At 48.9% G+C, this 23,387-nt stretch overlaps 1 protein-coding gene across 6 annotated transcripts in view; it reads right to left on the minus strand.

The window, feature by feature from the left end:
• RAI2 (retinoic acid induced 2) overlaps window positions 1-23,387 on the minus strand; it is a 378,829-nt gene that overhangs the window by 49,857 nt on the left and 305,585 nt on the right. Inside the window, exon 1 of one of the 6 annotated variants that reach the window (XM_047765170.1) lies at window positions 11,812-12,016. The exons of 3 other annotated variants lie outside the window; for them this stretch is intronic. The gene's annotated coding sequence lies outside the window, so the exon portion shown is untranslated. Of the gene's footprint in view, window positions 1-11,218; window positions 11,508-11,811; window positions 12,017-23,387 lie in introns of those variants that run through there. 2 more of the 6 variants (XM_047765174.1, XM_047765168.1) reach the window with 2 other exon arrangements.

Here is a 23,387-nt window from a genome sequence, read left to right on the forward strand (position 1 = left end):
TGCCCAAGAGATCTTGTAACCTTCCCCCATAAAGCAAGCAAGCAAAACAGAGCTATCATTAAAAAAAAAAAAAAAAAAAGTCTTCAAACAATAGATGCTGGAGAGGGTGTAGAGAAAAGGGAACCCTCCTCCACTGCTGGTGGGAATGTAAACTGGTGCAGCCACTCTGGAGAACAGTATGGAAGTTTCTTAAAAAAACTAAATATGGAACTACCATATGATCCTGCAATCCCACTCCTGGGCAGATATCCAGAAAAGATGAAGACTCTAATTCAAAAAGATACACGCACCCCAATGTTCCCAGCAGCACCATTCACCACAGCCAAGACACAGAAACACCCTAAATGCCCATCGACAGATGGAGAAAGATGTGATATGTATATATATATATCTCCATATATATGGAATAGTGGCCATAAAAAGAATGAAATATTGCCATTTGCACTGGGACTATCATAGTAAGTAAAGTAAATCCGACGGAGAAAGACAGATGTCATGACATCACTCAGATGTGGCATCTTAAAAAAAAAAAATGACATAAACGAACTTAGGTATGAACCAACCAGAAACTCACAGATACAGGAAATACACTTACGGGTACCAGAGAAGAAAGGGCGGGGGGGGGGGGGAGACAAATCAGGAGTTTGAGACTGAAGCGCACTCTGCTATATAAAAAACAAACAACAAGGCCCTACTGCCCAGCACGGGGAACTATATTCGATAGCCTGTAATGACCTGTATCGGAAAAGACTCTGAAAAAGAGTACACATACATGAATCTATATAAAAATGTATTATACTTTAATACGTTTTTTAGAAACGTATAAACCGAATCACTTTGTTGTACACCTGAAACTAACATAACATTGCCGATCAACTACACTTTGATTTAAAAAGACAACAGCTGAGCGTGACTGGTCCGACCTGGAGACATCCTCTCTACAGAAGAGCAGTCACCAGGGAGAGAGCCGCCTGGGAACACGGGATAGGGCTTCCTGTGGGGAGCTGTACTCTATTTGGGGCAGAGGGGGTCATTGAATGCTCTTGAGCTATGGTGACGGTGACGAAGTCAGAGTGGCCCTTTAGCAATCGGGATGGCTGCTGGGGGAGCAAGGACAGGAGGGGCCTGAGGATCTGGCCCGGGGAGCCACGTTGGGGCAGAGCTGAGAGACGAGGTGCACTGGTGGAAAGGGGGGAAGCGGGCAGCCAGGAGCAAAGGGACCAGTCTCCTGGCACGGAGGCCCCACGCTCGGACATTCACGAAGCCCGTGTCCCGCTTCCAACTCCTCGGGAGAAGCAATTCCATTCTTCACGTGGGCTTTGAGCAAAGCCAGTCCTGGAGGTGACAGGTCAGAAGAGTCAAGGGACCGAGGCAAGATGCTCGCTGAGGTTGGTTTTTCTGGCTCAGCAAGCATAACAAAGGCTCCTTTGCCTGAGCTGCTCAGGCCTCCCAAGTGACTTTCTAATGTTCTGGATGAGTAATACATATATTTTAAAGAAATGGAGGATCCAACATGAGCTGGACAACTTTTGACTTTGTCAAAAAAAAGATGTCATTAGAGTTCCTGTCGTGGCGCAGCAGAAACGAATCCGACTAGGAACCATGAGGTTTCGGGTTCGATCCCCGGCTTCGCTCAGGAGGTTAAGGACCCGGCATTGCCGTGAGCTTGTGGTGTAGGTCACAGATGCGGCTCGGATCCGGCGTGGCTGTGGCTGTGGCTGTGGCCGGCGGCTGTAGCTCCGATTCAACCCCTAACCTAGGAACCTCCATATGCTGTGGGTGCGGCCTTAAAAAGACAAAAAAAAAATGTCAAACTACAAATGGCATCATTCATACAAGAGACTATCACTAAGAAAAGTGGGAAAGGCTGTTTTAAAATAAAGGCAAGTTCTGTAAAATAGAAAAGGTTCAGTTTTAAAAGGAGAGACACTCCATTTTCACTCTTCTTCCATTTCCCTGGGAATGGGCAGACACTGTGTCCTAGGCAGGTGGTCCTCAAGCCTCGTTTGCAGGGATCACGGGTTTATGCGACTTTCTCAAACAGTTCCCTGTAAGGTTAGGGCTCAAAGAATCTGCCTTGCTGACCCCAAATCCAACTGCCCAGCTCCTAAGAGCAAAAACAAAGCTTGAGGTTTCTGCAGTGGGTGTGTCCAACACCGAAAGGCCAGGCAGAAGCAGCCTCCTCTAGCCTCCTCAAAATGCAAGTGACATGCCACAAAGGAGCCTAGGACAAATATTGATATTTTCATATTCGATAATTTCATATTTAGTCTAGTGGCTTGGCGATTTTTTTTTTCATAAAAGGAAAGTGCAGCCAGGGCTAATTGCTCAATCTGAAATGTATCTGGACATTGTTTAGACGTTAGAAAGGAAACGGTAACACTGCAGAGTTTTAGCAAAGAGGAGGGCATTATTTTAGGGGGCAAATGTAAATGTGAATTAATAGAAAACGCAGCCCTGAATGGTTTTCAAAGCTTTGATGTATATACTCCACAGAACACCTCTATTTTGAGCTTTCCTTGACATTTTTCTTATTTTTAAATGCAAAAGGACATCCATCCACCGGCAGTGGCTCAATCCCTTCCCATCCATTGATCTGTTAGCCAATCAATGGCCATTGTGATTTGAAAAAAAAAAAACCCGACCAGTTTCTGTGAACCTTTCCAAGCGAGACAGTGTTTGGCTAGGCCTAATAAAGAGAAAAACAGCAAGGACCATCTGGAAAACACTCTTCCGGAGTCGCGAAAGATAGTGGCAGCCCTTGCCCAACCTGCTATAAATAAGTGTCTCAGGAAAAAAAACACCCGATTTTCAAATCTGTTTCTACTTAATACAGCTGCAATAGAGTTTATTTAGCTTTTCCCTATAGCAGGAAGACTGTTTGCATTTTTATGACAAGGGTCTCAATGTTTTTCACAGCCATTTCCAGCGCCATTATTTTGAGGAACAACATACCACTCGGACCTGTCTGGTGGCTTCTACGGCGCACGCGGTGGCCCCAGTGGCCTCTGCACCACGAACCTGGCCTCCAAAGCCCAGATTTATGATCCCGTTTTCTCTCCCAGTGTTGCAGCCATCACCCAAATCCCGGCCTGCGCGAGACGGGCAACTCGGAAGGACCAAGCGTCACATGCTGCAAATCAATCATTTATCTGCCTGGACCCGGCCCACGCTGGATGCCTGCCGGCTCCCTGCCTCTTCCTCCATGCCAACGTGGAAGAGTCAAACGCCTCTTCGAGGGAGGCTAGAACTGGCCACTGACGGTCCATCGCGGTCTTGGCAAACCCCTACGTGCTCCCCTTTGCGTCTTTCCCCACCGGCTGAGCCCGCAAAGGCAACCCTCTACACCTGACACTGGGAACTCCTTCGGGCATGCTTGGGAAAGGGGCGGCCTGCCTTGGATGGCTGCAAAAGGAAGGGGCCCCCAGGGGTGTCTGCACCGAGCCCCTCGCCACACCCGTGAACGCCCCCGAGCACCCAAACCACTCCAAAGGCTGGCAGGGTGGAGATGGGCCTGGGACACTGTCCTGTGTGTGACGAGGGATTCATCTCGCTGTTCGCTGCCTGTCCTGCCAGGGCCCATCTCATTTCCATGGATGGGCAGGGCCTGGTTTACCCCATGACACCTTCCCCATGAAGGCAGGACCACCCCGCTTCCAGCCTTTCCAGGGACCACCAGGAAGAAGAGGCTGAGGGCTCATCAGGCAGCCACGTTCCGTCTGTGGCGGCTGCTGCGAGCACCACCAGGACCGGGCAGGCTGAGGGAGCCCGGTTGCCCTTCTCTTTGCCCAGCAGCACTGCTGCAGGGAAACAAATGTGTCCAAGCTGGGGGTGGGACTGGGACAGGTGGTGGAGGCCACCTGAATTTGAATGTCCGATCATGAAAAATGCTCCATCTCCCCGCCACTGACTTTCTCTCGCAACAGCACCAGAAATGAGTGGGGGGTAAAGGGCTGCCACCATCTGAAATGAGTCTATTACAGTGTTACGAGCAGAGCTCTCCCAAGTACACTAAAGGGCTAAATAGGCTCAGGCTTAAGATGCTACAGGAGAAATGACAGTGGGAAGGGGGTGGGGTAGAAGGAAGATGCCAGCGGGCTTTGAGGGCATGCCTGGAATGAGGTGCATGTGAAAGAGAAATTAGGAATAAACCTGTTCTCTTCATGAAAAAGCAGAGACGCTGTCAGCTCTTACAATGTGTCCCCCAATTACCTGGGACTCAATCACCTGCCTTTAAAAAAAAAATCTCTGTGCTCATACAACCTCATAGACCCTTCCATCCACCTTAGAATGAAGTTGGCCCGCTTCCAACTGTTAATTAATCATCCCTATGAATTGTATATATAAGTCAAGCGGGGAAAATTGTATCTTTTTATTATTTCAAATTGGATTTTCCAAAAGCCACAAATGACTTACGAATTCTTGGTCTGGACCAGTGGTTCCCAACCGGGGTCCATTTTGCCCCAGAGGGGACATCTGGCAGGATCTGGAGACATTTCTGGCTGTCACAACTGAAGTCAGGAAGGAGGCGACATTTCTGGCATCGAGTGGGTCTAGGCCGGGGATGCTGCTAAACATTCCACAATGCACAGGAAGCCCCCACAACAAAAAAGATCTGGCCTAAAAAGTCAACAGGGCCACGGTGGAGAAACTGTGCTCTAGATAAAGGCAAATATGCTTGGCCTTTAATATTCATAACTTTGGCAGTCATCAAAGGAGAAAATTCCATTTCCCTTGCAGTCTGAGGTTGGCTTATAAATATGTCCACTAAGGACATATTTACTCCTTTCCAAATACATGAAACAGGTTTTTAATCTGAATCTAGGAACACTGAAGAAATACTGGGATGATGGTGGGGCTAGGCAGGGTGCACTGTGAATGCATATTTCATCAGTCTAAATGGATGGAAATTAATATCTCATAAAATAAAATGATTATCTAGTTATGTTCCATACAAAACCAAAATCAATACACTGCATCTTGCTTAACCTGCAATTAGTGCTTTAAAAAACTAAACCAAGGAAATGCCATTCTTTCCCATTTCTTGTTGCTGGGTACACATTTCTGAGTATGAGGCATTAAAAAACAAACAAGCAGACAAAAACCCTTTTTTTAAGCAGATTTTTCCAGAGCATAAAGAGCTTCCTGAATCATTCCATTTTATTTACTGTATATTCAATCATTCTTTAGTGAGCAAAACATGCAGCCCATTCTCTTGGTTATGCCTGCCTGGCTTTCCAAATACCCTCAAAACTGGGATGATGAATCACATACTTTAGCCCCACTGTGCCAATTAATAGTAAGCAAAGAATTTCACACAGCCAAGACAGGACATTCTGCGTGTGTGTGTGTGTGTGTGTGTGTGGCGGGGGTGGGAGTTCTTCAGCCAATTGTTTCCATAACATCTTAAGAGCAGGTGCTGAGATGCTCTAAAATTCCTTTAGTTCTAGAACACCCTGTGTGGCTGTGCAGTGCCCCCAGCATGATGATGATATCAGGAAAAACGCAGTTCCTAGAGTTGGCCTAGAGCTTCCAGGCTGAAAGCATGGAGGACAGAAGGGCTCACAGCTTTACCACTGCCACCCTCCCGGCCACCGTTCCTTCCTCTGGGGGATACGGCAAAAGGGGGCATACACACAAAGGCAGAAACAACAACAAGGACGACAACGCCCCATCCACCCTGCCTTGGCTGCCAGCGAGGCCCAATTCCACTGCTGAGAAAGAACAGTTGCTACAGTGCAGCTGGAGGAGCTTTTCCAGGGAACGGGTAATACCCTGGCTGTTAATGAATTATTTTTCGCCAGAATGTCGGAGTCTTCCTGTGCTCCAGTAAACAGTCTGCTTCTGCCATGGGAAACAAAACCAGCTCCTTCCGAGGAGCTCGAGGAGGTCAGCCAAGGGTCCCCTGTGGGGGCAGCCCCCTCAGGAGTCAGAGCCCCAGGCGCCTGACCTATAAATCACCGCAGCCTCAAGTTCATTATTCCAGCTCTTTCTGTCTCCCTGGGCCCTGCCCAGGGCCCAGGGCAGGGCCCAGGAAGGCCACAGTGCCCTGTGCGAGCCTTCCCCCAGCCCCCTGAGTGCCCCTTGCTCAGGGCTCCTCAACTGCAGCACCACGGGGGTGTGAGATCGGGCTTCCCGGCGTTTATCCTCTGTCTCTGGCAGAAACGGCATGGATTCCCTTGCTCTTGTTTTCATCAGGCCGTCAGGAAATGATTAGGTGCGTCCCCCCTGCCTTCCTCTCCTGTGAGACGGGCCCCGGCCCCAAATAACCCATGCTTAGCATTAGGGTGTCTGTTCTCCAAACGCACGTCCCTGGGAAGGATATTATGCGAGCAGGTGTCAAGGAAATCAGTTGCTCAGGCGGGAGACAGCTCTCCACTGGACAAGGACACGCGCCCGGGGTGGGCTGGGGGGAGCACGGCAAGGCCCGCCCCCACGCCTCCCTTGCTCTCTCATCTCCTGGAAGCTTCAGGAGCCCACATTCCTTACAGAGGATGACTGAGCAAACCTGCTCATGGGCAGTCTTTTTTTTTTTTTTTTTTTTGGCTTTTTAGGGCCGCACCCGGGGCATATGGAGGTTCCCAGGCTAGGGGTCCAGTCGGAGCTGTAGCCACCGGCCTATACCATAGCCGCAGCAATGCCAGATGCCAGATCCGAGCCGCGTCTGCGACCTACACCACAGCCCATGGCAATGCTGGATCCTTAACCCACTGAGCGAGGCCAGGCATCGAACCCGCAACCTCATGGTTCCTAGTCGGATGCGTTTCCGCTGCACCACAATGGGAACTCCTGCCCACGGGTAGTCTTGACGGGGACGCCCCCAAATGGCACCTTAGCTACTGATGAGCAAAGCTGCCTGATGCCAGGCTGTTGTGGCTCTTGAGTCAGTCCCGTGCCTCCCATCTGCCACGGGGATAGAGGGGGTTGATGCCCCCAAACTTCTCGAGGTGCTTCGAGTCTGAAGGCACAGGTTGGTGGAGGAGAGCCGCCTAACAGCATTATGCATGTAATTTTAAAGTTTCTAGTAGAAATCTTTCAAAGGATCACAAGGAACAGGTGACATTATTGTTAACACTCTAGCTGAGGTAACCAATGTATGCAAAATGTTATCATTTTAGCATGTAACCAATATAAAAATTATCAATGAGCTATTTCGTATTCCTGTTTGTACTAAGTCTCAGAAATCCTGGGCCCATGTTATTCTCATAGCACATCCCTCTCTGGACCAGCCACCTTTCAACTGCTCCAAAGCGACATGTGACCAGTGGCTCCTACATGGGAGGGTGCAGGTGTATCGATATTTCCATTGCCACAGAAAGTTCTATTAGGCGGTGCTGGACTGAAAGACGGAAAAAATCTGTGGGAAGGAGAAGGACCCGTGAGAGCCGGAAGGGCAGTAAGGATTAGAGCAGAAATGGGAACTGCAAGGACGGGGATGCCGGAGGAGCCCCACCCTACCGCTAAGTGCAGAGGAAAACGGACTCGTATGAAGGGCCCGGGGCCCAGGCTGATGTTGGGGGGCTCTGGAGGCCAGCGGCTATAATCATTACTCAAGGCCTCGGCTGCTGGAGCGACCTGTGCCTTGGCTCCTCTGAGCTGCTCAAGGCAAGGGCTGGGACAGACGATCACCAAAGTCCCGTATGTTCTTTCAATCACAATTCCGGATTTGCAATCTAATTTGGTGAAGCAGATACAGCAACGTGATCAAATTACGTGCGCCTGTGTCTGCGCGTGCATGGGTGTTCCTGTGTGTGTTCCTGGCTGGAGAGAGAAGGAGGGTCACGTGCGAAATCCAGAAGGACTAACGTGGCCCCTCAAATCACCTCCTCAGCAGCTGCCCTCCGAACCCACGAGGCCAGGAGCCTGGAGAGGCCCGTCAGAAATCGTGAGCCGCAAAGGAGACGCCTTGAGTCTGGGAAGAATGCGATGATGGGCATCCGGGCAGACGGTCAGAGGGGAGGGAGACGTAGCAATCAGAGGCATTCTCCAAAGACGAGCGCTGCCAACTCCACAGCAAGGATGTCACCCTGATCCCCAAATCAAGCTTAATTCAGAATCCCACACAGGCTTTTGTGCAGGAGAGAGTACAATTAGCCATCGTCCCCCCCTCCTGGAGAGCCTGGTTCTCTGGGGTCCCCCTCAGATTCTGACCGGGGAAGCAGCAGAGCCAGAACCACCTCATACGTGGATTCAAACCCTGGCTTTTCCAGTGGCTCCAGACCTTCTAGAGGGTTAAAAGCTGCCGTCTGGTTGGAAGGGGGCTAAAGGGCTTGCTGAGATGGCGTATGGGCCCAGCACGACCCCACCGCATTTTTAGTCAGAGTTTACTTCAGATGTTTCAGAAACACCTCACCTATCCTCTGGCCCCACCATGGTCCGCAGGCTGATTCCTCAATCCGGCTCAGCCTCAGCTTCCTCATGTACGAGGTGGGAATGCCACTGCCCATCTCCCATGAGCTGCTCTGCTTGGAACTACCCAGGGCTAGCACCAGAGCAGGACACCAGCAGCTCCGAGACCCCAACCAAACACACATCTGGGCATTTCCGCCCGCTGGTCTCCTCTGCCAAGGACTCGCAGCTCCCTCCCACTAGCATTCACTCTATCGTTTCCATCATTTAGTCACTCGATTCCCCCAGATGGAGCAACAGCTGGATGTTAGGAATTCCAACACGAAAAGGCAGGGTCTTTTCCATCCGCAGTGGTCACAGACTATCTGGGGTCTACCTCCTGGGCACAGAAGCATGCACCCTGGGTGGCTAGGCTGCCTCACTGGTGTCCCTGTCCTCCAGTCAAGGACCACACTTGAGGAGTGGCTAGGGGCTGAGGACTCTGGGCTTTGGGAGAGATGAATAAGTCACTTGGGGGAAGGGGAGAGGAACACGTTGCCCCTTTAAGTCATAACCACCGAAGTCTGGAATCAGACACTCGACTGGAAATTTCTCTGAGCCTCAGATTCCTTATCTGTAAAATAATGCCTCCCTCACATCATGGCTTCCCACATGTGAAGTGTCTGGCAGACAGAGGGCAACAACAAATGTGAATTTCCTCCCCGATTTATTTCCCTCCCCAACCCTCCTCCCCCAAACCCAAGGTTAGAGAGGAAACCAGAGAACAAACACTTGCTATTTTCTTACAGTCGATTCCAGCACACTGTGCCTGGATGTCTCCACAGAGAGGATACCTCCATTCTGGGTAAATGGTGTGTGTGTGTTGGGGGGGGGGGGGGGGACCAGCCCTAGCTCGTGTTGGGGTCATTTTAGCTACAGCGCTCCCGGTGACACCTTGTCCCACACCTCCCAGCCTTTTCTTTTTCTTTCTTTCTTTTTTTTCTTCAGGGGCCCTGTCTTGGTGGCTCTGTTTTCTGGCCACGAGACTTTTCCCATTTTACAGTTCTTGCCCAAAGGCCAACCAAACGAGCTCTCACACAGGCAACTGATATCACCTGGAAAGCTATTTCCTCATTTGTTCCCGAGATGGGCGGATTTTCTTGGGCCAAACCTCGCCTCTGGAAATCTGGGGCTTCTCTGCATGATAAAGCACCCTCCCTGGGTGGCTGAACGGTCCCATGGGTGGTGCCAAAGCAGCCAGGGTCCCAGGTTCCAGTCTGACTTGGTGCATGGTGCCCGGCCACCTTGTGGATGCCTCTAGTGGGCATCTGTCAGGATGCCCAGCGCCCATTCACAGGATACTGTGTGTAGGGGGTGCGGAGGTGGCTTCTCTGAGGCTTCTAAGGGGCGGAGAAAGTGGGGTGCATCCTGGCTTCCAGCCTTCCAGCCCCCCAGCCTTCCAAAAGTGGCACAGCTCCCCCACGTTTCCCTTTGAGAAGAAAACATGAGGACAAAACCGTGGGGGGGGGGGCATAACACCACGCTGGTGAGTGGCTCCCACCCACCGCCCTCCCCACTGTCCCCCTCCCACACTGCCCCCCCTCCACTGCAACAAAGGCCTATCACTACACATCTCCAAAGTTATCAGAAGTCTCCTGCTCAATCGACAAACGATTCTGAGGACTCAAAAGGAGGGAGAGACCTCTAGAAAACGGTGAGAAAGAGTCCCTGGGAAAAGCAGAGAAATCCTTGCCCGATGCATGCAAGGCTAAGAAGTGTTTTCTCTCTGCTGGCTGCTTCTCCCTCTGTTCTAAAGAGAAGCCTCCAAGAATCAGCTAAATAAAGGGATCACACCAGAGGATGAGAGATAATGCTAAACCAACAAAAACAAAGACCCAAATGAAACAGAGCGAGCCATGAGAATCTGCGGTTATCAAAACTTTGTTTGGCCGTATCTATTTATCATCGCTGCACACCCGGGCTCTGCGGAATATCATTCTGTTGATGTCACTTATCCTCAGCAAAATATTTACACATCCTTAAAAACGCCAGATGAGGGGGGCCGGCCCGCGCGCTGCCGAGAGCGGCCGCGTCGCCGAGTTCTGGGCAGACCGTAAGGTGGGGGCCAGACGACGGTGGGTGGCTCCAGAGGGCACAGGTAAGAGCTACCGACCAACAGTTCTGGGAAGGCGGCCACCCAGGCGGGGCGCCCTGCCCTGCCCACCTCTCCCCTACCTGACGCTGCAAGAAGGAGCCACATCCCGAGGAGGTGTCAGGGCCTCCTCCTCCTCCTGCCTTTCTCATTGATTAAGTTCTCAAACCATTGTTAAAGCCGGCTTGCTTTTCCCTGGAAAACTGGGCTGAATTCATTAAGCTTCCCTCCCGCCACAAAAGGAATATTCATAAAAGTTTGGCAGGCAAAAAGGGAAGCTGACTGCGTGCCACGGGGTGGGTGACAATTCGCTCCTCCAAAGCCACCTTCTTCTTCCGTGCCCCATCCCTCTCTCCATCCACCGTCGTGCCCCAAACCTACTCCAGGGACTTCGGATAGGGAAACACAAAGCAGCAGCTGTTTGGCAACATTTCTACCCCTCGCCGGCAACTGTGGTGGGGTGCCATTTCCCCACCCAGGCGGAGCTTCTACCGAACAATAGTCGGGCTTTAAACGGCAAACAAGCAGATACACAGAGCACAACCCCAAACCCGAAAAAGCCAACGCGGGGAGAGGCGAGAACTCCCTCCGCAGCCAAAGGCACCGCTGAAACGCACGCAAAAATGCAGCGAGAAGGCAGCACGGTGCCTAACATGGCAGAAAGCCCGAGCTGGTGCGGCCACCCCGGGTCTGGGCATTGGGGGGCACGAGGGCTCCGGGGCGCCGACGCACACTCACCCGGCTCCGGGGGGATGCGGGGCTGCTCGAGCGTCACAAAGACGAGCCCAGCGCGATCTGGCAAAACCCAACTTTCCACCCGGCTCGCCGGGGCCGCCAGATACGTCAACAGAATCCATCTTTCGAAGGGCCTGGAAGGCGCCGGGTTTTCCGGGCCGGGGCAGAGCGGCAGAGCCGGAGGCGGCCGGGTGCGATGCCCGGGCGCACAGTCCGCCGCGCGCCGCCCTCCGAGCCCGGTGCCAGCGCCAGTGGCGGCCCGAAACCCACTTCGGGGCCCCCGCCCCGCCGGCCGGCGCCGCCTCCCCGGCCGGCCCCGGTCCCGCCGGCCAGCGCGCGGCGCCGGGAGCACGAGCGGGGCCCGGGGACGCCGCGCGGGTGGCGGCCTCGGCCCGCGTCCCCGCCCCCGCCCGGCCCTCCCCGCTGGCCCCGGCCTCCGGGCGCCGTCCGGCCCCCGGGAGCAGGCCCCTCCCCGGGCGCCGGGCCCCCGCCAGGCGCGCCCCGCCTGGCGCGCCCCCTGCGTCCCGGTGGCAGGTCCGCGCGGGGAGGGAGCGAGGGGGGGACCCCGGCCCGCACGGGGGCGCCGCGGCAGATACCTCGCAGTCGCGGCCGCCGCCTCCAGGAAGCCGCGGGGTGGTCGCGGGTGCGGGAACTCTCCGGTCTGGCCTCGCCGCCGGCCGCCTGAAGGGGGTGCGCAGCGGTGGGAGCCGCCGTCGCCGCTGTCACCGAGCTGCTGTCGCCGCCGCCGCTGCTTGTGCGTGAGCGTGTGTGCGCCTGTGTCCGGACGAGTGTGTGTCTGCGTGCGGCGCCCGGCCTTTACTATATACACCAAGGGGTGGGAGGAGGCGGGGAAGGGGAGGGCTCGGGGGAGGTGGCGGAGGAGGGGGAGCAGGAGGGGGGCGAAAGGGTACCCTAGGAGGCGGTGGCAGAGGAGGGACAGGTGATCTCGCCCACGGGGAGGGCGTGGCTGTGGGAGGCGCAGGGTGGCGGGAGGAAGGGGCTCGGGGAGAGGGGTGCGGGGCGCAGAGGGCCAGCAGAGCGGGGACCCTTCCGCCTCCCCGCCGGCTGGGGACCATTCCAGACCCCGGGATGGAGAGGAGAGAGAACAGAGCCCAGGAGGGAGGAAGTGGCTGGTGGGTGGAGGTGGGAGAGGTGACGAGGGCCCAGCGACCACCTCCTGAAATGCCAATTGTGATACAGGTCAAAGATCCTTCTTGGCAAGGTGTGAGATTATGAAAGACAAAATAGAGACCATGGGCATAAGCTCATTTCGGCACACTTGCCTGAGAGGTGATTCGTCTGTTGATCTAGCATTTATTAAGCACCTAGTGTTTGCCAGACCCTGGGCTAAGAACGGGAGTTAGAGAGATGATGCCTCTATGGTCACGAACCAGTAAATAAATCACAGGTGTCAGCTGTAGTACTGATCATTTTAAAACAAAGTAAAAAAAAAAACAAACCCAAAACCCCAAACCCTATATCTTATAAATGTTTTAAGAGAGCAAAGGAAGCAACTCCTTCACTGGTTTAATTAATCCCTAAAGATGAAAAGGGTTTTTTTTTTTCTTTCTGGTGATCAAAACAGGATACAGATATTTGAGAGAGAATGGCAGAGCAGAAATTCCTTGAATCAGAGCGAAGAGCTGTCTCAATCTAGCTGTCCTTTGTGTGTTCCAACCTCCTCGAGTCCCAACACTCACATGAGGCTTCCCTCTTGTAGCATCTGAGGGGGCCAGAGTGTGGGGCGAACAGAGGGCAGCCTGGCAGCAGGTTTATGGTTAGCTTGGGACTCTGAACTTGTGTCTGAAAGGTTCTATTTCAATCTTGTCATGTTGCAAGCATAATGTGGTGGGAATCAGGGCCTTTCGTGGGCACCTTGCCTTTGTGGACTCTTTCCTCCATAAAAAAAAAAGTAAAAATTACATTTTATGATTGTGTTGGTGTAAAGATGAATGAATTAATATTATATATTAAAATCTTTTCTTTGATTTATAAGAGCACGTTTTGTTCTGATTCTAAAAGAAATGAAAACATCTCCCTGAGCCCTGAAAGTATTTTGGGCCTCAGGCACCATGCCTACTGCTCCTCAAGTAGAAGGTAGTCCTGGTAGGATGATTCCTTGATACGGACTTTCCCCTTTTGGAAAAAAAAAAGAAATTAAGAAGTACCGAATTGACGTAAGGGCAGAAAGACACGCAATGCGAGTTTAAGAACGGATAGAAATGAGTATCAACAGCAAGTACCAGTTCTTGTTTCAGTCAGGCTCTGAGGGTTTGAGCCTAGCTCCAAGTTATGAATGATACCTGTGGAAATATTTGTGGATTTATCTTCAACCGTTTGAGAAACCAAAGACTTCCCCCCTCGATCTCCTAACTGTTCTGAGTCTTTGGATCAGGTAGGTGAGGTCTCAGTTGCCGGGACCTAGCCTGAATACAACTAAAGACACAGCTGGGCAGTTATAATTGGGCAAGTTCATGGATGAAAGATCCATAAAGGTTTTGTGTGTGTTGAGGGGGTATGTGTGTATAAGGTAGGGATTGATATCCTGGAAGGCAATTACTAGCCTATTTCTTTTGTTGGCCTCATCACAGCCCTGGGTTAATGTTTGATCCTCGCTGGCAGTTGTGATTCATATTTGCTGCCCTTTGAGGTGCCTATGTTTTCAGGAAAGACTATATTGATTCAGATTAATGCATAATAAACAGGCATCGTGGCCCCCATTCCAGAGAAACAGGCAGTGGTATCTTTCTGTATTTTCACCATGGCTGCCCTTGCAGAGAGAAGGGGGAAAGAGGAGTCAAAAGAGACGGTCTGGATTGGAGAGGAGGAGATGCTTAAGGACAGAAATAGGACATTAATATGGAAGAACTGCATCCATACAGTTGAAGGCTTGCCGAGGAAAATGGAAGGAAGAAAGAACATGCCCAAACAGCAGGAAAGAAGCAAAAAAAAAACACACACACAAAAAAAACCCAAAAAACTTTCAGGGTTGCTCAGGGTGATTTTTGAGATCCGTAAGTCTAATATTTGGTGATTTTAAATAATGACTCAGGAAATTCCCCTTTTCAAATCTGATCCTTTGATCTATGCCCTGCTTCTCTAATACAGCATCCACTCATAATCTAGTTTTTCACATGCTTTCCACATGGGTGATTCATTCATTTATCCAATAAACATCTATGAAGCACCTGCTGTATGCCAGTCACTGAGCTAAGGACTACGGTTAGAGATCATTAATATATGTTGCGAACCCCAAGGAGGAGTTCACAAGCCTGTGAATAAACTATTAGGAATACAGTGTGACACTCTGTGCGCTGGAGGAGTTATAAAATGGGCTAGGCGAACCCCAAAGGAGTGGGCCCCTCCCTGTGTGGGAAGATGTAGGGAGTGGCAGGGAACGGGGAAGTCAGAAAAGATGCCGTAGAGACGGTGCTAAGAGCAGAGCAGTGAGAGATGCATGGGGGGTGTCAAAGTAAAGGAAAGCCATCACAAGTGAAGGCAACAGCAGGCACCAAAGCTCGGATGCATTCTGGAGGCTGCAAATATCTTGTGAGGCTGAAGGAGGGGCTCTGAAGAACAGCAGCAGGAGGAATGGAGAAAGCTAGGGGTGAGATGAGGTCCCTGGTCTGTCCTGTAAAGGAGTCTTTTTTCTTGTCATCAGGGGGGAGCCACTGAAGGACTTTAAGCAAGGAAGTGGTCAGGAAAGATGTGGGTTGAGGAATGAGCACGCTGGGGCTGGCGATGAAGGGCTGATTGGAGGGGGTGGGATGGGCAGCAGGAGACTAGGTGAGAGAGACGGCGGCGATGATCCAAGTTTGAGTCAAGGTCGTGGCAGCAGAGATGAAGGCTTGGAACATGAGTCGAGTGATAGCTCAGGATACAGGGTCAACCGGACTTAATGCTTAATGATGAAGGAAACTGGAGGAGGTGGAGTAACTGATGCCTGACTCTGAACTGGGTGACAGAGTGAGCGGGGGTGTGGCCACTCAGATAGAGGTCCTTAGGAAAAGAAGCAGATTTGGGGCCGGAGAGGATGCATGCTGTAGATTCCTCTAGAAACAGATCCTGAAGGTGAAGGTGAAGGTGAAAACACTGGTAGGGGAGTGAGGACGAGAGACAGAGGGACAGCAGCCAATGGGGCGCATTTTATCAAGGCCAGTGGGACTATGGGCAGCTGGAGCTCAATCCCACAAGCAAACTCTTGGCTATGATGCAACACACTCATTTCAGAACTGTCCCACTCAAGAGGTGAGCAAGCTGGTTAAGGGCCCAGGGGGCACTGGTTTTCCAGCAATTTTGACCTGCCACCCAGCATAGGCGGAGAGTCCTTCTCAGGTAGAGGGAGAAGGTACTGGCCGCTGGATGTCTGTGGAGCATGTCGAAATGGTAGCATTCGAATGATGGGGGTGGAGCACCATCAGTGTCTGCCCTCGGGAGCTCTGGGTAGGACATCTGGAATTGGAAAGGCCTGGTGGGTGGCTACATCGAGAAGCCCAGTAGGCATTTACAAGAGCAGGTCTGGAATTCAAAATCTAAGCTGAAGACCTCAATTTGGGAGTCGTTCTGCCCTGGCTGTTGGTTGAACCAGTGGGTGCCGATGAGCTTTACAAAAGACACACGTGACTTGAGTTGATGGCTGAGCCCATCCACCTGAGTCAGGCCAACATGACTTGATTTGAGCTGCATGAACACTGTCAGGAATCGCTGTAGGAGCTCCTGCAAGCCCTGAAGTCGGAGATGCCAGTTCAGCGCTCATGGGCGTGAATGTGACGGGGGGAAAGCAGGCACTGCTTGCAAGAAAGACTTAAGGGGTCAATATTTTCCTGAAGTTGAGCAATGTATTTAAAATTGAAACTCTTTAAAAAAAAGTTTGTGGTCAAGAATATTTACTGGATGATTAAGTGAATGAATGAGGCAAGCACTGGAAAACATAATCACAATGCAAAAGGGATAAATGCTGGAAAAAATGCAAGGGGTAATTAAATCACAGAGGATTGAAATCAAACCCAGGCTCCGGGAAAGAGGATGGCTAGCATTGAGAGAGACAGTCCAGCTGCAATGACACTTTGACCTAAGGAATATCCCGAGCTCAGAGGGTAAGGAAAAGGTTTTGACTCTTTTGACAGACTAGAGATTTCTAATGCGGTCGGCATGGGGGCTTCAGTATTCTTCATTCAGAGGCTGCAAATGATTTTATCCTGCCCTAATTTTATCCAAAGAGCTTAAGAGAGTTCACGTGAAATCTTTGCTAATTTTAACAAAGAGTGAATCAAAGCATATGTGAGCTGGGTCCTTCGGTTAGGCCACTGAGAAGCATAGCCCAAACAGCTATTACTTGACAGTAGTATGCTACATGCTATAACACACAGACTAGTGAGACACTGTCCCTGGCCAGCACTGAAGTCTCTCATTGTTCAGCTGTAGCTCTCTCTAGCCTCAATCAGGAGGGCATTTGATTTCAGAGGATTGGGGGAAATTGTCAAGAGTAAGAAGTAGGGCATTGCTTGTGGCTGCTCCGTTCTGCATTCACCATTCATCTTTCCTGATAGAACCCTAATGGCAGGTCAGGTATCCATCCCTCTCCTATGAAATCAGGTACCTTAGAATTTGGTCCTAACTTTTGGGTGGGGTCTCTTTGATCGGAGGCTAATTGCAGCCCTCCTGTTATAACTTGGACCAAACAGATGAGAGGAGAGATTTGCTGGAGGCTTTATGGGTAAGTTCTTTCTCTTCCAGGAAAGAACCCCTCCCTCTGCCAGTCAATGTGAAGCTCATGTAATGGCATTTGCAACTGGCAGTGAGAACACGATGCAGGTGACCATATAATTGATCATCTAAACTGGAACACTACTGAGGGTGAAAGGGGTTGCCACTAATTATGTCAGAGCAAAAGGCATAAACGGGTTTTCCCAACAAACCTGGATGGATGGTCACTGTGGTGCTAGGAGGGAGCTGATTGATGCTCAAGGCAGCACAACAAAAACAGAAAGAACCTAGAGCTATGAGGATTTGGCTGAACTGCTAGAACACCAACCTCCTGTGGAGCCACCTGAACCTGCACTTCCTTTTACGTAAGTTATTACATTGCTTTATAGGTTAAGCTTCTTTGAGTCAGGTCTCTACTGCTTGCATTTGAAAGCATCCTAAGACTTGCACACACGGGATGACAGGATTGTTTTTGTTTCGTTTTGTTTCGTTTCGTTTCATTTTGTTTTGTTTTGTTTTAGTCTGAGATAAAGGGCAAGGGCCATTCTGTAATCAAGAGATCTAACAAACAAGTGGAGGGAGGAAGTGGGCCAGTCATTGATATTTTAATCTGATTGAAGACAGGGAGAAAATGATCTACGCGAGAATGTGGTTGAAGCACGTGGCTCTGCTGAATTTCGCAGCCCAGTGTGTTCACGCTGGCAGTGCCTTGGAGGCACTCTCCTGCCTCTGACAAAGGGCTAAGACGCCTGCGCCCAAGGTCAGAAGAGTTGGTTTTTACCTCCTGCCTTCTCACTTCTCTGAGTGCCCTTGAGCCAGCTCTGGTCTCTCTCGGGACTTAAGTCCCATGTACCACCAGGAGCCACTGGCCCCCGTACATTTTGTCTTTCCGACTTGCCTGACAACATCAAGGGAAGACCCGTTCCTGACTTCTCCCACAGAACCTGCTTTAGTTCTCCTTAGGAAGGAGGCCTTCCCTAAGTACTGGTTAATTCACGATTATCCCCCCTCATTCACTCGGGGGCTTTGGTCTTATGACTAAGGAGCATCTGCATCCCCCACCTACGTTCCTAAGTCCTCTAGCTATCAAATGCACTTCCCTTTTCCACGTGGAGGAAAGACGCAGACAGAGTGGGTTGGGGGTTGGACCCATGGGACTGTCACCTGAGGCTGTCGGGGTGTGTCCAAATCCGTGGGAGCCCTGTACAAGCCAAGTGAGAAGCCAAGGAGCATGAGACAGACAGAGCAGCATATTCATCGCCAAGAAAGGACCAGAGACAAAAATTACAGCCGGGAGAAAAAGCTGGATTCAGGGGCATGAAACGATAAGGCAGTGGATTTGGGCTAGGTGGAAAAGAGACCCAGATTCGGTTTTGGAGAGGTGGATGAATTCGCTGGGTGGGATAACAATGCCAACTATGGTATGCATGTGGTTGAAATACTGACACGTAAAGGACCAAGGATAGGCCAGCTCAGAGATGACCCTGTACAACCTGGTCTTCCAATGGGGAAAATGATGCTCAGAGAACTACACACACACACACACCTTTACACCTGCCAACTCCTCTTCTCTTCCCAGGTATCAGACTCACATTTTCCTTTCTTAAAAATCCATTCGCAAAAGAGCCAGACAGATCTCCCCATAAGAAGGGAAAAAATGAACGAAGTTGCCCTAAAACCAAAAAAAATCGTTAAAAATAACTGCTGAGGAGTTCCTGTTGTGGCTCAGTGGGTTGCCAACCTGACTAGTATCCATGAGGATGCAGGCTGATCCCTGGCCTTGCTCAGTGGGTTAAGGATCCGGTGTTGTCGTGAGCTGTGGTGTAGGTCACAGATGCAGCTCGGATCCCGAGTTGCTGTGGCTGTGGCACAGGCCGGTGGCTGCAGCTCTGATTCGACCCCTAGTCTGGGAACCTCCATATGCCACAGGCGCAGCCCTAAAAAGAAGCAAAAACAAAACAAAACAAAACTGCTGAGACACTCCAAGGCAGGAGTGTTAACGTTAAAGGGGACGATGGGCAGGGTCCCCCAAACGTACCCCATCGCCACAAACCCCAGTGTCCTATGCCTGGCCCTGCAGTCAAGGCGAGAGTCTATCTCGGCAATTGTCTTTTGGAAGAGGAGCTACTGAGGGCTTCTCAGCCATCTAACCCATCAGCTGTTGGGAGTGACCAGTTCTCCCACAGAGACGCCCTGTCTGACCTAGCTAGCACACAGCTTTCAAACAAGAGCGTGGCCGTCAATTTCACAAATGGTTTATGCCACAAAAGGCACTGCCGGCTTCTGTGGCTTTAGCATGTGGCTGGACTGTCAGATTTGTCTGACAAGTCTCTCCAACGGAACTGACAAGATAGATTTCTGTTGCTATCAGTTCCAGGGTGAAAGGAGCTGCGAGGGCATTCAGTTTTGCACAGGACATCAATATATAACACAGAAGGGGCTTCAATCATTTCATTTTTCTTCAGTTGGGAGAAGTTCTAAAATCATAGAATTTTATGAACAGAACAATCTTATAGAAGGAGAGAAAGGGAATGAAAGTCTCTCTTGCTAGCATGGCTAGCAGTTCTCATTGCTGTCCTTTGCATTTGTCGCCTCTCTGCCCGATCAACCTCCAAGCGCCCTCACGAGATAGCTCGCCGTCAGCCCCTGCTCACCTTGGCCCCTCCTGGTCAATCGCTGATACTCTTCACCCCAGGACTATTATCCCTGCCTAATTTCTGAGCCGGATCAACTCTGCATCGGGTCTGAAATGAAACTGGCTTCTCTCCTCTAAACTCCTCATGTCCTTGAGGGATCACTCAATCCTTGGGTCATGGCACTCACCAGGTCGTCCTCTCCATGACCCTCCCCAACACTGGCCCCAGCCCTAGGATCAGGCTTCTGGGTCTGTTTCTCTGCATAGTTCTCACGCCTTCCATTGGAAATGGAGCTCCACCACCAAACCCCACTCACCAAAGCGTCCCCGCTGGTCTCTGAGGACCACATTTCCGTCTGCGTGGGATGGAGCTGGTGTCTCATTCACCAACATCCTGCCTTAAAGGGAATGCCCCCAAACTTGACAGGAGTATTTACATAAATTGAAGACTACCACCATCCTGCAGTATCTCTTTCACCCCTATTAGATGGGTCCTAATTAGAAATTTATAGCGGTTGTTTTTGCTTTTTTGAAGAACAAACATTTTGTTTACAAATGGAGGTGACCTTTAAAAATACATGATCACTTTAGAAAATATTCACATTTAAGGTAGAAATACTGTAGAATACATACAATGTATTCTTTTAAATGATTTTTCATTGTAACATTCAATAAAAATTAAGTGAAAAGTAAAACGCTATTCTAAAAAATCTCAGAGAATGTTTTTCAAAAAGGCTAGTCTATCTTCAGTATAAACATTTAATCTAAACCACCCTCAAATATCTACATATTCTCCTCAAATTTTTCTCTTTAGGGCACTTACTCAAGTTAAATAATATTACATATGATTTTAATCCTGGTTTTGTCTCTTAATATCTTCGACTAATAAGCAGTTGCCACAGCATTCTAATAATATTACATAAATAAAATAATCATTTTCAATGGTTCAATAACTTTATTAAGTGAATTCATCACCACATACTTAGTTTCTGCGCTACTGTTGAAAGTATAGGCTATTTCTAAGTTCTGCTGTCGTAAAGAACTCTACAGTTAGTATCTTAGTGGATATCAATGTTTCCCATTAATAAATATTTCTCAGAGTAAATACACAGATGTAATATTTCTAGGGCCGACACAAACATTTACATGTTGCCAAACTAATTTTTAAAAGGATGTTCCAGTTGCAACTCCAAATACGGGCTCTGAGAGTACTCGCCTTATGAGTACTGAATAGCCTAGGCTACACTGTGAACTATGTCTAGATAACTTACATTGCAACATGACAATGGGAGGAAAAATTATGTATACATGTATGTGTAACTTGGGCCCCATGCTGCACAGTGGAAAAATAAATAAATAATAAAAAAGAGTAAATATAAACACTAGACAAGCATAAGCTGAAAAAAAAATAGCCTAGGCTAAAATATTTGTCTCATTTTGTTTTAAACTACATTTCACTGATTACTAGAGAGATGGGCCATTTTTATTTGCGTGCTTTCTACCTGTAAACCTAAAGGAATTGTCAGTTTATTGCTTTCACTCATTTATTAATTAAATCATAATGTTTGCATCTTATTGATTTGTATATGTCTTTTATTTAATACAAAATAAACGCATGTCATAATAGGAACAAAGAAATCTCAGAAGTGGGATTGCTGGATCACATGGTAGTTCTATTTTTGATTTTTTGAGGAAACGCCATACTGTTTGCCATAATACCGGTTTCATATTCCCACCAACATTATACAAGACCTCCCTTCTCTCCACACCCTTACCTATATTTGTTATGTTATCTTTTTTATAATAGCTGTCTCAACAGATGTGAAATGACATCTCATTGTGGTTTTGATTGCATTTCTCTGATGATCAGTGATGTGGAGCACCCTTTCATATACGTGTTGGCTATCTGTGCATCTTCCTTGGGAAAATGTCTATTCACATCCTTTGCCCATTTTAAAATCAGGTTATTTGTGACCTTCTTTCTTTTTCGGTCACACCCACAGCATATGGAAGTTCCCAGGCCAGGGATCAGATCTCAGCCACAGCTGCGGCAATGCCAGATCCACTGCTGTGGGCTGGGGATCAAAACTACACTGCCACAGAGAAAATACTGGATCATTAACCCACTGAGTCACAGCAAGAACTCCTATCTGTGATTTTTTGCTGTTGAGTTGAGTTCCTTACATATTTGGGATATTAACCTCTTATGTTATATACTTCAGATATATGGTTTGCAAATATTTTCTCCTATTCCATAGGTAGCCTTCTCATTGTATTGATTGTTTCCTTTGTTGCCTAGAAGATTCTTAGTTTGATGTACTCCTGCTTATTTACTTTTGCTTTTGTTGCTTGTGTGTTTTTTACTTATTTATTTTTTATTTTATTTGCATTCTCATGGCATGGGGAAGTTTCTAGGCCAGGGACTGAACCTGTGCCATAGCAATGACCCAAGCCACAGCAGTGACAACACCAGATTCTCAACCACTAGACCACCAGGGAACTCCTGTTGCTTGTGCTTTTGATACCCACCTTAAAAAAAAAAAATCATTGCCAAGACAGCTGTCAAGGAGCTCTTCCCCTGTGTTTTCTTCTAGGAGTTTTATAGTTTTAGGTTTTGCATTTAAGTCTTTAATCTATTTTGAGTTAATCTTTGTGTATGGTGTATGATAAGGGTCCAATTTCATTCTTTTACATGTGAAGATTGAGTTTTCCTAGCATCACTTATTGAAAAGATCATCCTTTCCTCATTGTGCATTCTTGGAGCCCTCATCTATGATTAGTTGACTATATATACATAGGTTTGTTTCTGAGCTCTGTATTCTGTTCCATTGGTCTAGGTGCCTGTTTTTATGCCAGTACCATACTGTTTTGATGAAATATCATTTGAAATCAGGAAGCGTGATGTCTCCAGTTTTGTTTTTGCTCAAGATTGCTTTGGCTATTCAGGGTCTTTTGTGGTTCTATTTTATCCCTGGAATGCAAGGATGGTTCAATATACCAATCAATGAATGTGATATACTGCATTAACAGAGTGAAGGATAAAAACCACATGATCATATCAACAGATGTAGAAAAAAACACTTGACAAAATTCAACATCTTAATAAAAATCTCTCAATAAATTAAGAGATTTAGGAGGAATGTAGCTCAATGTAATAAAGGCCATATGTGGGAGTTCCCTTGTGGCCTAGCAGTTAAGGATCTGACATCATCATTCCTGTGGCTTGGGTCACTGCTGTGGTATAGGTTTGATCCCTGGACCAAGAACTTCCACAGGCTGCAGGCATGGTAAAAAAAAATGCCATGTATGACAAATCCACAGTTACTATCATATATAACACTGAAAACATATAAGCCTTTCCTTTAAGATTAGGACTAACACAATGTGGCCCACTCTCACTACTTCTATTTAACACAGTACTGGAAGTCCTAGCTAGAGCAGTTAGACAAGAAAAGGAAATAAAAGGCATGCAAATACAAAAGGAAGAAATTAAATTGTCTCTGTTTACAGATGATGTGATCTTATATATAGGAAACCCTAAAGACAACACCAAAAATCTGTTACAATAGTAAACAAATTTAGTAAAGTTGCAAGACACAAAATCAATGCACAAAAATTCACTGTACGTCTAAACACTAACAACAATCCATCTAAAAAAGAAATTTAGAAAAACAATCCCAGTTACAATAGCATAAAAAGAACAAAATACAGCATTACTGCTGTGGCACATGGGGCTAAGAATCCGACCACAGTGGCTTGGGTTGTGGCAGAGGTGCAGGTTTGATCCCCAGCCCCACTCAGCTGTGGCATAGGTCACAGCTGTGGCTTGGA

This window comes from Phacochoerus africanus, chromosome X (assembly GCF_016906955.1).
Source record: "Phacochoerus africanus isolate WHEZ1 chromosome X, ROS_Pafr_v1, whole genome shotgun sequence".
Classification (NCBI taxonomy): Eukaryota; Metazoa; Chordata; class Mammalia; order Artiodactyla; family Suidae; genus Phacochoerus; species Phacochoerus africanus.